This window comes from Amblyomma maculatum, chromosome 3, assembly GCF_055883805.1.
Source record: "Amblyomma maculatum isolate TAMU_Amacu chromosome 3, ASM5588380v1, whole genome shotgun sequence".
In the NCBI taxonomy this organism is placed as follows: domain Eukaryota; kingdom Metazoa; phylum Arthropoda; class Arachnida; order Ixodida; family Ixodidae; genus Amblyomma; species Amblyomma maculatum.
Genome location: NC_139346.1, coordinates 183,733,771 through 183,747,439, shown reverse-complemented (window position 1 = coordinate 183,747,439; position 13,669 = coordinate 183,733,771). Strand labels below are relative to the sequence as shown.

Sequence of the window (13,669 nt, the reverse complement as noted above, 5' to 3'; positions counted from 1 at the left end):
TGAGCCGGCGGAAAGCAGCGCCGGGCATGGCATACACGAACGACCCCGCTGGCGCCCATATTTATCTTTCCCTCGGGTGTATGTGCCGATATATACGTCTACGGCGAGCGATTACGGAGGCTGCACGGCGTGGGCTCATATACACACAAAAACGCACACTGACTGTGCAGAACCCCAGCGCAGTGTATTAGACGGGAGTGCTACCGCGTCCACTCAGGCATCACGGAAGCATTATACGCAGCGGTTCCATCAAAGGGCACGCACCAGGGCCATCCTTTGCTCGAGCGTATGCACAGTTCTTTCACCTCGGGTTATTTTGTCGCCTAAATATATATACGAACGAAGAGATCTTTGAATTTCATGTTCTGGCTGACGGGTTGCGACGCACAAGCAAGAAGCTGCGCGAGTGTGTGCTACTCAATATCAACGCGCGCCCAATGCGTTTGCGCTGCAAGGCTTTGCATTTTTGGGCCGATGTTCTTGCAGATGTTGGTGCGCACGAAATAATTCTGCGCGACACAGAAGGCTTCGTGTGCGCCAGAAATGATCCCCGGCCTTTATTCCAGAGTAGTAGGAACGAAATAAAGAAAAAAAGGTACAAAGAAACGTTCGAATTCAGTTCGCCACGATTCGTTTCCTGTTCAAAGTTTAGCACAGATACGTTTCCTTCACATTCCCTCATATCGCTTATTTAATAGCACGGAAAGGTGTAGGCGAATTTTCGAGACTTTCAAGTAGCGAAATTTGTGAAGGAATAAAAAAATCCCGGGACTGAGTTACATCTCTCCAGCCACAGACTGGAGTACTCGAGGCTACTGTTCAAGAGCACGCGCCCGGTAACAGTACACAATGCTAGACTGATAACAGAAGAGAGAGAGAGAGAGAGAGAGAGAGAGAGAGAGAGAGAGAGAGAGAGAGAGAGAGAGAGAGAGAGAGAGAGAGAGAGAGAGAGAGAGAGAGAGAGGGAGGGAGGGGGGGGGAAGGAGGAGAAGGGTAATGCTCTCAAAGATAACAGCACTTTGGAATGTTCACTGAGAGGCAACACCCTGTCCCAAGTGTTTTTCTTGAAGTTTGTTGCAAGGGGTCTTTTTAAAACGGTGTCTGCGTTTTCACTGGGCCTGCTCATAGCCGTTCCCTTAGCGCTGTCCGGAAATGACGACACACCAACTCGCGCACATTCCTGGCGTCTCAGCACTGGCTGCTGCCGACAGGAAAAAAAGCCGGGTTCCGCGCACACCAAATATTTTAGACTGACGTAGAAAGGAGGGGAAGGTCCCCTCTGTGACGTTGCGAGCTGCTGCACCACATCGATCGTGCTTTTCCGTACGTATGCCGAGCAATACATACGGGAAGCTTCCCTACAAGCGACGAATGCACCGAATTCGGTGAAATGAACACATGCATTAACGCTGCACCGAAGCCCGTAGGGCACTTCGCAAACCTGTGACAATTTGGTGCAGTGCCATGAAAGGTCGAGATACAACGCGGCACAGGCACGCTGTGCGAGGACTTTGTTCAAGGGACCGGTGCGTTTTTCATCGCTGCTGGCGAAGCCCTCAAGCGAATGCAAAAAGCCCTACTACGATAGTGCGTTTCTTTTTTTTTTTATTGGCACAAATTAGTGAGTCAAAGAGCAAGCATGACGTTGACTACGCAAGTAAGCGAGTGTACGTGTAAGCACATGAGTGACGTATGTGAATGTGAACTAATTAGCGAGCGAGCGTGTGAGTGAGTGCTATTGAGTGCGGGAATGTGAGTGAGTGAGCTTAGGCTATGGATTAAGGAGGAGAACACAGTTCAAATATTAATCTAAAGGAGGATAGAGAAGGGAACGCACCGTCAAACGCAGAAAGCACACCGATCTGAACTACGAAACGAGCGCCCAAAAACGGATCAGAAAAAAAAAAAAGTGTGCAAAGGAACGGCCTGCCGGCGAAGAAAAAAAATTATTCCAGGAAACACTGAGAGGCATTCTTGCGAAGAGGCGCTTCTTTTGTTGCACGGGAGCTTTTGTGCCCCGGAAAAAGCACGGCTTCCTTTCCGCCGATCCTTTTATGAAAAGCGGCCGACGGGTCGAGTGATACATCATCAGCGTCTACGCGTTATGAGTACATATGGAATGAAAGGCACTGCCAAGAGAAGAAGCCTGCCATGGCTTAGACAGCTCCTTTCATACCCCCCCCCCCCCCCCCTCTCTCTCTCTCTCTCTCTCTCTCTCTCTCTCTCTCTCTCTCTCTCTCTCTCTCTCTCTCTCTCTCTCACACACACACACACACACACACACGCGTGCGCGCGCGCGTGTGTGTGTGTGTGTGTGTGTGTGTGTGTGTGTGTGTGTGTGTGTGTGTGTGTGTGTGTGTGTGTGTGTGTGTGTGTGTGTGTGTGTGTGTGTGTGTGTGTGTGTGTGTGTGTGTGTGTGTGTGTGTGTGTGTGTGTGTGTGTGTGTGTGTGTGTGTGTGTGTGTGTGTGTGTGTGTGTGTGTTTGAGCGCAAGCTGACACCGGAGCCGCCTTAGGAGGATTCACAGCGCAGTCAACGTCCGGTTACACTAGTCCAATATTTGCGGCTATTTATGTGACATTCAGTCACATGAGCAGCGCCAGGCACGCGACTGTGCGACCTCTGGTAACCCAGGTTGTAACGATGTCTGCAGCTCTTAGCCATTACCAAAAAGGCAGCGAGCAGCACTGGAGACTGATTTCGCCGAGTTAAGCGCACAACTGAAAGAGACGTAAACGAGACGAGCAGACGCTCGGCACGCGCGCTTCCGTCTGAGCGTTCCGCGCATGCGCAATAGCGTTCCGGATAGCTCGCTGAGAGGAGCGGGCGCGAAAACCCGCTTAGCTGTAAATCTAATATGTATGCGAAATAAATCGGGTCGCACCGGCACGTTGGTTCCGGTTACATAAATTCCCATGCTAAGCCGGTCGCATCTAACAATCAATTCTACAGATGAATACGACTTCTCTGAAGTGGCAATTCTCTGCCCAGTGTGTGCGCAGTGCATACGCACGTGGCACTAAATTATGCAGAGCAATTTTGTGAGCATTTCTTTTTTATGCACAACTACAATTTTTAAGCGTCACCGGCGAGTTGCATGTCCGAATTCAAAGGAGACACGTACAAACCCCGCTCCTCACAGCCAGAATATTGTAATTGCAGTGAAATACGCCTCCGATTGCCTCCTCACAGTTTGCTCGGGCGTTCCTGAACTTTGCAACGGTGCTAGCAGCACCGCTGTTATAGCTTGATACAATGAACGTGTCGAGCATAATTAATGGCGCACGCAAGCGTTATGTGGCATATCGCCGCTAGGGACCGAGCCGGCACCTTCTAATTACTCGCCGCAAGGTATTTCCACCTGGTGTCACAAGGTGGCAATATGATGACACCACGTGACGGCACAAAGTGGCAGTATGATGGATAAGCGCAAATCCCCAGAGGCTGAGCACGTCGAAGGCACGTGCTAAGCCTCTTTATTTTTAGTGTCGCTACCTCCTTTTAGTGCCGAAAAGCACGAAAGTCACTAAATTAAGCATTTGACAAGTAACATGACGGAAGGGCGGAAGAGGACAAGTAATCATCCTCTCCGTCAAGACAGCATAGAGAATGAGCAACCGAAATATTTATTCTAAAAAATGCATCGCTATACGTATGCAATGCACGAACCAGCACCATGCATATATATAAAAGGACAAGTAGAGAGGAGAAGAAAGTCAACCACACGCGGTGCCTCCCAGTGTTTTTATAACAGCGCGCGCGGCCGGCGATGCTTTCTTTTCATCATCCAGCTGGGCACTCCCTCCCTCCCTCCCTTTCTTTCTTACTCCCTCTCTCTCTCTCATCCATAAATTTCTTCTTTCGGCGCAACGCAGCGCCGAAATCGTTCCTTCCTTTTAATTTTTCCCGCATCTGCGCACGTTTTCTTTTTTTTCCCCGGGTCTCTCGATCGTCTCTGCAACGGCAGTCGACCTCCACGGCCCGTGTTAATGCTCTACGCCTGCCGCCCCTCTCACTACAGTTCCTTCCAATTCCACATATGGGGTAAAATGAATATTATAAAAAGCAAAAACAAAAAATTAGAAGAGAGGGAAAAAAACGACGACGAGAAACTGCACGAAATAAACCACCGCGTCGCCAAGCGCGCACATTATTTTCGCCTCTTAGTTTCCCTCCCATCTATACACGTTCTTTAGCTCTCTTGTTTATATCTTTACTACATTTTCACACCTTCAGTGCGACCGTGAAGTCCGCACACACTCTCTTGCTCAGTCTGACGGTTCCCTCCATTCATTTTTTTTTTTTTTTCATCCTCAATTTCGACAAAAGGAGGGCCAGGGAGGGAGGGAGAAGAGAGTTTTTCTTGCTTTTTATCGTTAATCCCGTGCCAATGAAAAAAAGAAGAGAGCGTAGCGGCACTGTGGACATCCCTTTTAGGCCTGGAATGTTTTGTATATTTCCTCATTGAGACACTGCCTCGCCACTGTGTCAACCGTTCACTGTTCCTCATTACGTTTTGTTTTTTCTTTTAATTCTCTTTCTCTGCTCGCTTTCTTCACCCCTTCCTTTCCTTGCTTTTTTCAAATAAGAAGAGAAAGATGAGGAAGAAGAAGAACGGCGCTATTACGACGACGACCACTCCTTGTTCATGCATGCATGCTTCACCTTTGCGGGGCGGGCATGTCACAGCCGCTGTTGTCGCAGGTCCGCTTTGAGCTTTCATTTTCTCCCTCCTTCGCCGCACTCGCATTTGTTTTGGTCCTCTGTTTTCTTCGTGTTACCACTGCTCTTTTTTTTTTTCTCTCTCTCTCTTTCTTTTTGGCAATACCTCTCACGGCAAAGGCCGCTATGACGAATTACACGGACAAGTGGCGGCGACGTTTTAAACGATCTCCCAACGGGACTCAGAGAGGAGGGGCTTTCAACTTCGAACAGAAAGAGGAGGAAGCAGCTCTAATGGGTGCAGCAAAAACAAATCAGCTCACAAAATAGAGGAAAAAGACAAGACCACTAGCCCTCCTAAATGGAAGGCTCCGGAGTTCGGTGACTTCCTATGGAGGCTTATAAATTAATGTTTTCTCTTCTTTCTTTTTACCGTACCCACGCCCGTTACTAATTAATGACAGCAGTATACACGTCAATGAGAGCGCTGCATTGCACAGATGCACTTCGCTAACGTCCGGTTTGTTCTCGATCCAGAGCGTTACCTTTTGGGGCAAGATGTTATTCCAGGCACCGTATAAGTTCTGCATGCAGTCCGTCTTCATCTGTCACAAAGAACAAATAGAGCTACGCGACCAGGAAGGACTTTCATTCCCCTTCATTGTCAGCAGCATGAAACCTGACTTTCTTGCTTGCGAGTGTATATGCAAATTAAGGAATAAGCAAAGAGGGTGAGAGCTCCCTTCAAGAAGCCGAATTTGCAGTAATATGGAGCATCGTCATAACCGCTTCCTCGTGCAGAATTATGCTAAAAAGAAAAAAAAACGCGCCCTGAGAACTCAAGGTATCCGAAAGTGAAGTGGAACAAGCCAAGCTGAAATGCAAAGCTTTGGATCTTCCAGAGAGAGAGAGAGAGAAAACCATTTCCAGGAGAGGAGCACATGGACAATTCGACACAGATCACTAGCAGTAGCAATGCGCTCCCGCCACTGGTGCCCGGGCGATTCTGGGATCTGGCTCCGGCTACTGGCTCCTAGAGAAGTCGCAAATATACGCGTTTAGAGCCCGACGAAGAGGCCAGGAATTTAATGCACCGTCGGTGTCGTTGAAGCCGCCCTCTTCTACGACGACGGCGTTTCTGTCATTGTGTATCGAGGCTCAATGGGTAGCTTCACATCGAAGAGTAACGCATTCCTGGGATAGCGGACGTCGCCAGCTTTCGTTTGAATAATGGAACAACTTGCAATACCAACGATTTGTTTTAAAAGTGCTACTGCCAAGGAGGCGCAACTGATTGAACGAACGGCCCACCGACGGTCCTGGAAGGCAACCCGCCCCTCCCGCCGCCGTTCCCTCTCTTTCGTTCTCTCGTACCAGTCGGGCAACAGCCTCCCCTCTGGGGCGCAGTCAAACCGCTCGGCCATCATCAGCGGCACGGCTCTAGTCATCTGCGCAACAACGCCTGGACAGACACCCCCCTCCCTCATCTGACACACACACACACACACACACACACACACACACACACACACACACACACACACACACACACACACACACACACACACACACACACACACACACACACACACACACACACACACACACACATACACACACACACACACACACACACACACACACACACACACACACACACACTGTACAATAGCGAGCATGGCGTCTAGCATTGACAGCGGGGACAGAAGCTGAGGGGTCCGATGGGAATCCAATAGCAATCGATACACGGCCTGTTCGGCCTCTTTCTCTCGAAGCACACCGCAGCAGCAGCGCAGCACTCAGCGCGAACACTCCTGCACGGCGGCATTCTCCCCCAGGGAGGAACACAGGGGTGGACTAGACGACATTGACGACGGCCGCTTCCAATATACGCCTCCGGGAAAAGCCAGCCTCCGGCCAGGATTGGGAGGATGCCTATTTTCATACTGTTTTGTTGGCGCTGCTACGCAATGTGAAAGGGAGAGAAGGGCGCGAAAAAATAGTGACCGACAAGCATCGAGGTTACGCGAGGCGCTAAACGGATGAAAAAGAAGCCCGGAGCTCGCCTTTTGCGCTGATGTGGAACGTATATATGCCTCCCTGATACAACGACAGCGCCCGAGGTGGCTCGGGAAAAACCTTTCAGCGGGCTTACGGGTAACAGACGTTGCGAGTCCTGCGTGCAGGTGTCGTGGGTCTTTCTATTGTTCATGCACGCGTGCAGTTGTTTTCGTGCGCGCTACCTCTCTCGATCTCGGCGTAAGAATGCACGCTCGAGTGACTGGCGCATCTCGCCAGAGAGACTTTTCGTGTCCCCGAGTTAGAGAGAAGGGGTGGATCGTTCCCCAACGCTGATCCTGACTAAAGGAGAAGCCTGTCTTCCGTCCATGCTTTTTCTCGTGCCTTTCCTCTCATTCCGGTGGGATGCGCTTCTCCATTGAGTAGGCAACGAGCGCATGATCTGCGAAAGATGTCGCGCTACGATGAAGACACCCAACGTTGTATTTGTGGAATAAACGGGAACCGAACTGCGCGCAACGAGGTAAGACAGTAGCATAACCAGATGTATCAGCGAACGTTTAAACATACGTAATAGTGAGTTCGAAATGGCAAAAAAAAAAAAAAGTTTGCAGCAACAAACTCTTAGGCGGGGGACACAATTTGCTGCAAAACTGTTGTACTTATGGAATTAATTTACTAATACCAGAGTCCACTAATACCTACCACTAATTAAATTTTAAGACTATTGCAGCTGCATGATTAGACCCAATGGGGATTTCGACGCCGTAAACAAGACAATGCCATACGAGTTTCTGAAACGAGCGAAGAAACACTCGTCCTCTAAGGCCCTGCAGCGTGGGGAAATCCAACGCTTCCTGTATAAAACCGAGAGTAAGAGATGCGTCTGTCCACTGATCACGTGCAAATTATAAACAAGAGATGCGCCTGAGGATTAACGCGACAACAAACGAAGGTAACTCTTATTCCGCGCCGGTGCAGCGAATGGGAAACAAACTAGTGCAGTCGATAAGTCGTTCGACTTTTGCGAGCTCCGAAGCCGTGACTTATCAACGAACTTCGGACCTCGGGATCCGAAGCAGCCGTCTCCTGCGCCCACCACAATGACCATGCGCGAGCAATTAATCGCCGCTGTAATTTTTCACGAGGAATAAGCAGCCTGAAGGGAAACAAAAATGAAAGCAAAGAGCGGCGTAATCAAGCGTTTTGTCCACGTTTGAGACAAGCAGTTATTATTCATATTCCGTACTAATGCAAGTCAGGCAGCTACTTGTTCAACATGCGTCACGTGGTTGTGATGGACGGAGGGACACGGCAAAAGCGTGAATCCCGACGACAGGTCAACCAGGCGGCAAAAAAAAAAAATAAATAAATAATAATAATACCGAAGTCGAAAGTCACGGCCTGCGCGCGTCAGACTGCCGTGCGTCGCCCCCCATTCGTGGCCCCGTCACACGGCCCTCGTTTCTCCCGTCGCTTCCAGTCCCGCGTGCAGCTTTCAACGGTCGAGAGACGGCGGCGAGCCGTGCTCGGAGAACGGGGCGGAACCGCGCTTGCGCGGGCACGCACGTCCGCGGCACGTGCAGCACGCGAGCGCGTGCTCGCCACGCCGCCGCTCACGTCAACGGCAGCACGCAGTCGACGACAAGCTGCAGGCAGAGCAAGACTCGGCAACAACGTCGGCACCGGGTGTTCGCGGTTCTCAAAGAGAGCTTGAGCGAGAGCCCGTCTCGTATCGATCCCCCCCAGCGCCCGCGTCTGCCGAGCCCAGCAGCAGCACCCGCCAGGCCGGCTTGACTGGCGCGCTGTCTACCCGCTCCAGACAGCAGCGACGGCAGCGGCGAGACCGAGGGCGCCTGCGCCGGCGGCGCGACTCGAGGGGAGAGGAGTGAGCGAGCGGCCGCCACAGCAGCGCTGATCAGGCAGAGACGCACAGCCGGCAGCGGTTGCTGCAGTTCGCTGCAGCGTACACGGCGACCATGACTGCATGAGCCCGCCAGTCGACGACAGCGGCAGGCAAGGGGAGGATTTCTACAGGTGCTACGCTCTTCACGTCTCCAAATGGAGTTGAAACTTGAAATATTCGACCAGGAAAAGTAAACAAAAAATAAAAACATTGAAGAACAGAAACCCGACTATTGGCTCCTTATGCTATTCTCTTGCAATGCGCGCAGTCATTTATTTGCCTCGGTCGATGATGAATTTCTATTGTTTTTCGTAATCATACCACAATTCACTCTGATCAAGTGGGGCTAGCAATCCCCGCGGCACACCAACACGCCGGTGACGCCAGTGAAGCTGTCGGAATCGAACGGCACTGCACGTAATTGAGCTGGGCTACAGAGCAGGAGTTCTGCCTCCCCTTCTCCCCGCAGACCTCAGATGGAGGCGGGAAAGTAAACGTGCGTGGTCGCGTGTCCTGCTAATGGTCTCGCGCGGCTTGCATGCGAGCGCGGACGCCAAGCGTCTTTCCCCCCGTTCTGGGCAGATAGCGCGGGCATGGGCAAGGCCTGTTGCGGTCGAAGTAACAAGCTGCCCCCGTCTGCCTGGCGTTAGATGTGCGGAGGCGGAAGACGCACGCATCGAAAGGAATGACACCAAGGAGAAATGCACGAAGGCTTTGTGCGCGTGGTTGCTCCACCTGTTCGATTCAATAGCGCTACTCTTTTTCTCCGTGTTCCTCCATTTTCGCCACGGGCTCAGTCAGCTTCTTGCTCAGCAGCGGCTTCCTATACTTTCCTATACTTTCCTGGTATACGCGCCGCAGTTGCAGCGCTCACGCATGGCTATTGCAAAACACGTATGCTCAAAACTATATTATATATATATATATATATATATACCTATCGTTGAAAGGGAAATGACGGGCTCGTTATTACAGTATTACAGGGTTAAAAGGAGCTGACAGTCTCCGAGTCTTAGGCAAACGTTGGGGATTTTTTATGTTTGGTTGTTGGTACTTGACGAGAATTAGTCTTATGGTGATCATCGGCGTGTTGTTTTTCCTTCAGCTTTTCTTTCATTTAATATTCTTTATTCCGATAATCGCCATAAGACTAATTCTCGTCGAATACCAACCAAAAAAAAAAAAAAAATCCCCAACGTTTTGCCTAAGAAGACTCGGAGACTGTCAGCTCTTTTAACTATATATATATATATATATATATATATATATATATATATATATATTGCGTGGTGCAGCATAAAGGAGGCTATGGGTGCAGTTGCCAGCGGACGCGCATCTCTCGTAATAGTATGCCGTGCACATTACAGGCCACTCCATTACGTAAAGGTGCCGAATATATATCGCAAGCAGGTGGTGGCACCTGATGGTTAAATGTAGAAATGAATCCCCAGGAATTCAAAAACAACAGTGTACTTCAACGTTTCGATCGGTGACCGATATTTGTCAAGAAAGAAGATCGGTGGAAACGTTGAAATAAATCAACTGCTATGTTTTAGATTCCTGGTGATTAATTCCCCCCACACACACACACACAGCGCCCAAGCACGTCCCGCTGCGACGGCTTAGGGGTCAGGGACCTTATTTCGGGCACTCGATTGCTGATCCCGAGGTCTCGGGTTCGACCCTCGTTTACAGTGCCGGCACAGACCACCAATTCTGCATCCGCCCAGCTGTTGTACTGTTGAGGGCAATATTGGACTCTCGCCACTCATGAGTCACGACTGTCGCTCCAAGCACCGTCAACCACAATGTACATGTGAACGATCACTCCCATGCCTGAAAATAACTGAACACTGTTTATGGCAGGCAGGGGGGGGGGGGGGGGGGGGGGGGCGCGAATAAAAAAAATGACAAAAAAATGAGGCCTTCTTGCGAGCGAAATGAACGTATGGAAGGCTACGTCAAAGCGCCACAATGGGAAAGATCGAACGCACTCGCGTCTGAGCACAGGGCAAAATGACGCGCCATGGCTGACAGCAGCGCATGGCGCATATATGGATCTATAGCATACGTGCTCATACACGGCAATCGCGCCCACGGGGAGTTGAACAATGTGCATCAGAGTCCGCATAGGCGTCTCTTTTAAAGAAGCGCGTATAGCGTGCCCCATGAGGGAAAAAAAAGAAACCCAATGCCACTCGGAGCGTGCGATGGCGAACTATGTGAGTCGCGCAACGAAGAAAACACGGAATAAGAGGATAGGGAAGCTCGCACAAGATGCACACGCGACATGCTCGGGTATATCCGCCGGATATGGATTTCGCATTACGCGGGAGCATCGCGGCATGAGAAAAAAAAAAAAAAAGGAAAAAAATAATAGCCCAGAGAACAACGCTAAGGTTTGGTCTACGGGGAGGGGCGTAGACGGGAATGACGTATGCGCCTGTGGTTGCGAGAGAGAGAGGAGGCTCCGGAAAGAAAGAGTCAAAATAACGGGGCACGTCCACTGGTTTGAAACGAAAGACACGCGGGGAGTGAGTACTCCGAGAGGGACGGGATGGGGCAAACTACAGGCAGGAGACGTGGGGGGGGGGGGGGGGGGGGGGGGGGGCGTGTTTCGTGTCTACGATGCGAACGCGACCAGAACAAACGGGACGAGGTCGACTACGAGTGCTATATTCGTCGCTGTGTTCCGCGTCATCAGTGCCTGTTCCCGGGCTTTCCCATGCCTCCTTGTTTATACAATGCCAGTTTGTCTGCTCCCTTCGTCGGGGAGATTCCGGAAACAAATGTGCCACTTCGCGCGCGCGCGCGCGTGTCATCATGATTTCTAGCTCTGAGGACGCCGACAACATATCATAACGCGGAGGACGCGAACGGTGACGCGGGTATAAGCTCTTCTGTATACAAACAAATCAACGTACGCTATAGACAGGGTCCTCCGACCCTTTTTTTTTTTGTTTTGTTTTTTTAAGCACTGAAGAGCCGTGCAGTAGGTTAGGGCTATACGCAGCCATATCCGACACAAAGCAATACAGCGACGCTGAGGACAAACAAAAGAATACCTGCATCGATAGACGGTTACAGGTTCTAATCAAGAGGAGACTACGTACGCATGCTATCACCGAAAATTGAGCTTGCTTACATAAGCTAGACAACATTAAACAAGAAATAGGGGTTGCGCCATCAACGGCCGATTTCGGAGGTAAAACTTGTCGTATAGCTGATTTCTCACGCGGATATTGGAGGCTAAGCTATACTGACATTCTTTGCAAAGAGATGCCGCCGCGGTGGTGCAGCGGTTAGGACGCCCGACTACTGCACTCAAGGGTGCGGGATCGAATCCCGACCGTGGCGACCGCTTTTCGACGGAGGCAGATGGTGGAACTTTCCGGAGCCATCCACTGTGGCTTCTCTCATATAGCCCGAGTCGCTTTGGAACGCTAAAACTCATAAACCTAAATCAAACATCAAAAGGGTGGCAGACCAGGCCTTCTCGATAGCCCCGAGGCGTCAATACACTCTTAATTATAGTTCCACATAGGTGCAGTAATAAGTGTAAAATTTAAAGAGGTACCGCATATAAGTGGAACTTTTTTAAAAGTTCCACTTATAACGGGAGCGTATGTGGAACCATATTAAGAGTGTAGTATAGATCTTCTAGCGGGAAGATATTTAAATCCTATATTTGTCGGAAATAATACACGCGTCTTTTGATGTCAAGCTGACGTCAATACAGCTAGAGAGCGGCACAAAATCAATTTTTATTTAGAAAAATAATGAGCTGGTGCTATTATATATTCATCAACCCTGGTTTATTTATTTCAAAGACACCGCGGATACGAAAAAAGCTTGCCTGGTGCACGAAAAGGAAATCGCGTACGCGCACAGATCTCAAGCGATCTAACAGGCACAACTAATGTAGAAAACAAACGAACAAACGAGGAGTTCGGGGACGACAGCGTCTCTGCACCTCATCGCGGCGGGGGCCAATTGAGGACGAAGGTACACAAGTAAAAACAGAATGGTCATCTTTCCTCCATTTCCCACGAACGGCGCTGCCCGGCCAAAGCTGAAATGCCGTAAAGAGAGCGAAACCATCTCTGCGTCGCTATTTAACCTGTTAAGCTGTAAGGCGCGAGACTGTTTCCGCGAAGTCTCTGTTTAACGTTAGGGCACGCACTCTGACAGGACTGAGTTGACCTTTCCATTGCGATATATTTCTCTTGTCGTAAATATGCCCAGCCCATTGGCGCGAGCCCTGAAGGACGCGACCGCGACGAGACACGGTTCGCAGGCTGGAAAAATAGCAAAATGGGTATGCGGGCATTTATAAAGCGATGGAAAGCAAAGATGACGAGGTCCGACTACTGGGCACATACGGCGGGCGCACTGACTGCCTCCGCAACAACGCGAAAAAAAAAGCTCGTGAATGCGCAGTCATATCTGTCGAACAGATACAAAACCAAACGATGCGTGTTCGATGTTCCGCGACCCTGTTCATTTGCGCACATATATACCTCTTTATCGTCGGCGCATCTACATTGTATCGATTCTGCGGCACGAAAACGTAGTATCTGCAATCACGCGTGCACGACACAGACGCCGGCTACACTTACGCCCCATCTGATCCGTAGCAGGACTTGTGGCGAGGGCCAGCAAAACAAGGCAACCGACCGGATCAAACTGGAGTCAAGATACGATCCGCTGCAGCAGTATAATCGCTGTTCATCTCTCTCTCTCTCTCTCTCTCGAAGAGAGGGAAAGGTGAAGAGAAAGCGCTCCGCATGCGGTCATGCAATAGACTTCCGCCAACAAAGCTGCCCCGCACAAAGCCCCGCGGCGCCTGGCGGAGGCACGTCTCGGTATGATAGAAATACTCTCTACGCAGCAGCAGCAGGGAGTACCACGACCACCTTCCCCCCTCCGCACAGTGCGAGCGCCGGCAACGACGACGGCATGGTTCTGCTAACGACGTCCGCTGCTGCGACGATCGTTAGCGCCGCCGCTTGGTCGGCCCGTCGGTCTCCTCGTCAGTCGGAGCCCGACAGTGTGCGCCCCTCCGAAGCAGCGGGACCCCGAA

General features: G+C 50.6%; 2 protein-coding genes across 13 annotated transcripts in view; one reads left to right on the top strand and one right to left on the bottom strand.

Annotated features, from left to right (window-relative positions):
* Positions 1 to 13,669, top strand: part of LOC146197140 (uncharacterized) — a 216,137-nt gene that overhangs the window by 100,096 nt on the left and 102,372 nt on the right. The gene's annotated exons all lie outside the window — the stretch shown is intronic.
* Positions 1 to 13,669, bottom strand: part of LOC146197141 (uncharacterized) — a 212,031-nt gene that overhangs the window by 144,294 nt on the left and 54,068 nt on the right. The gene's annotated exons all lie outside the window — the stretch shown is intronic.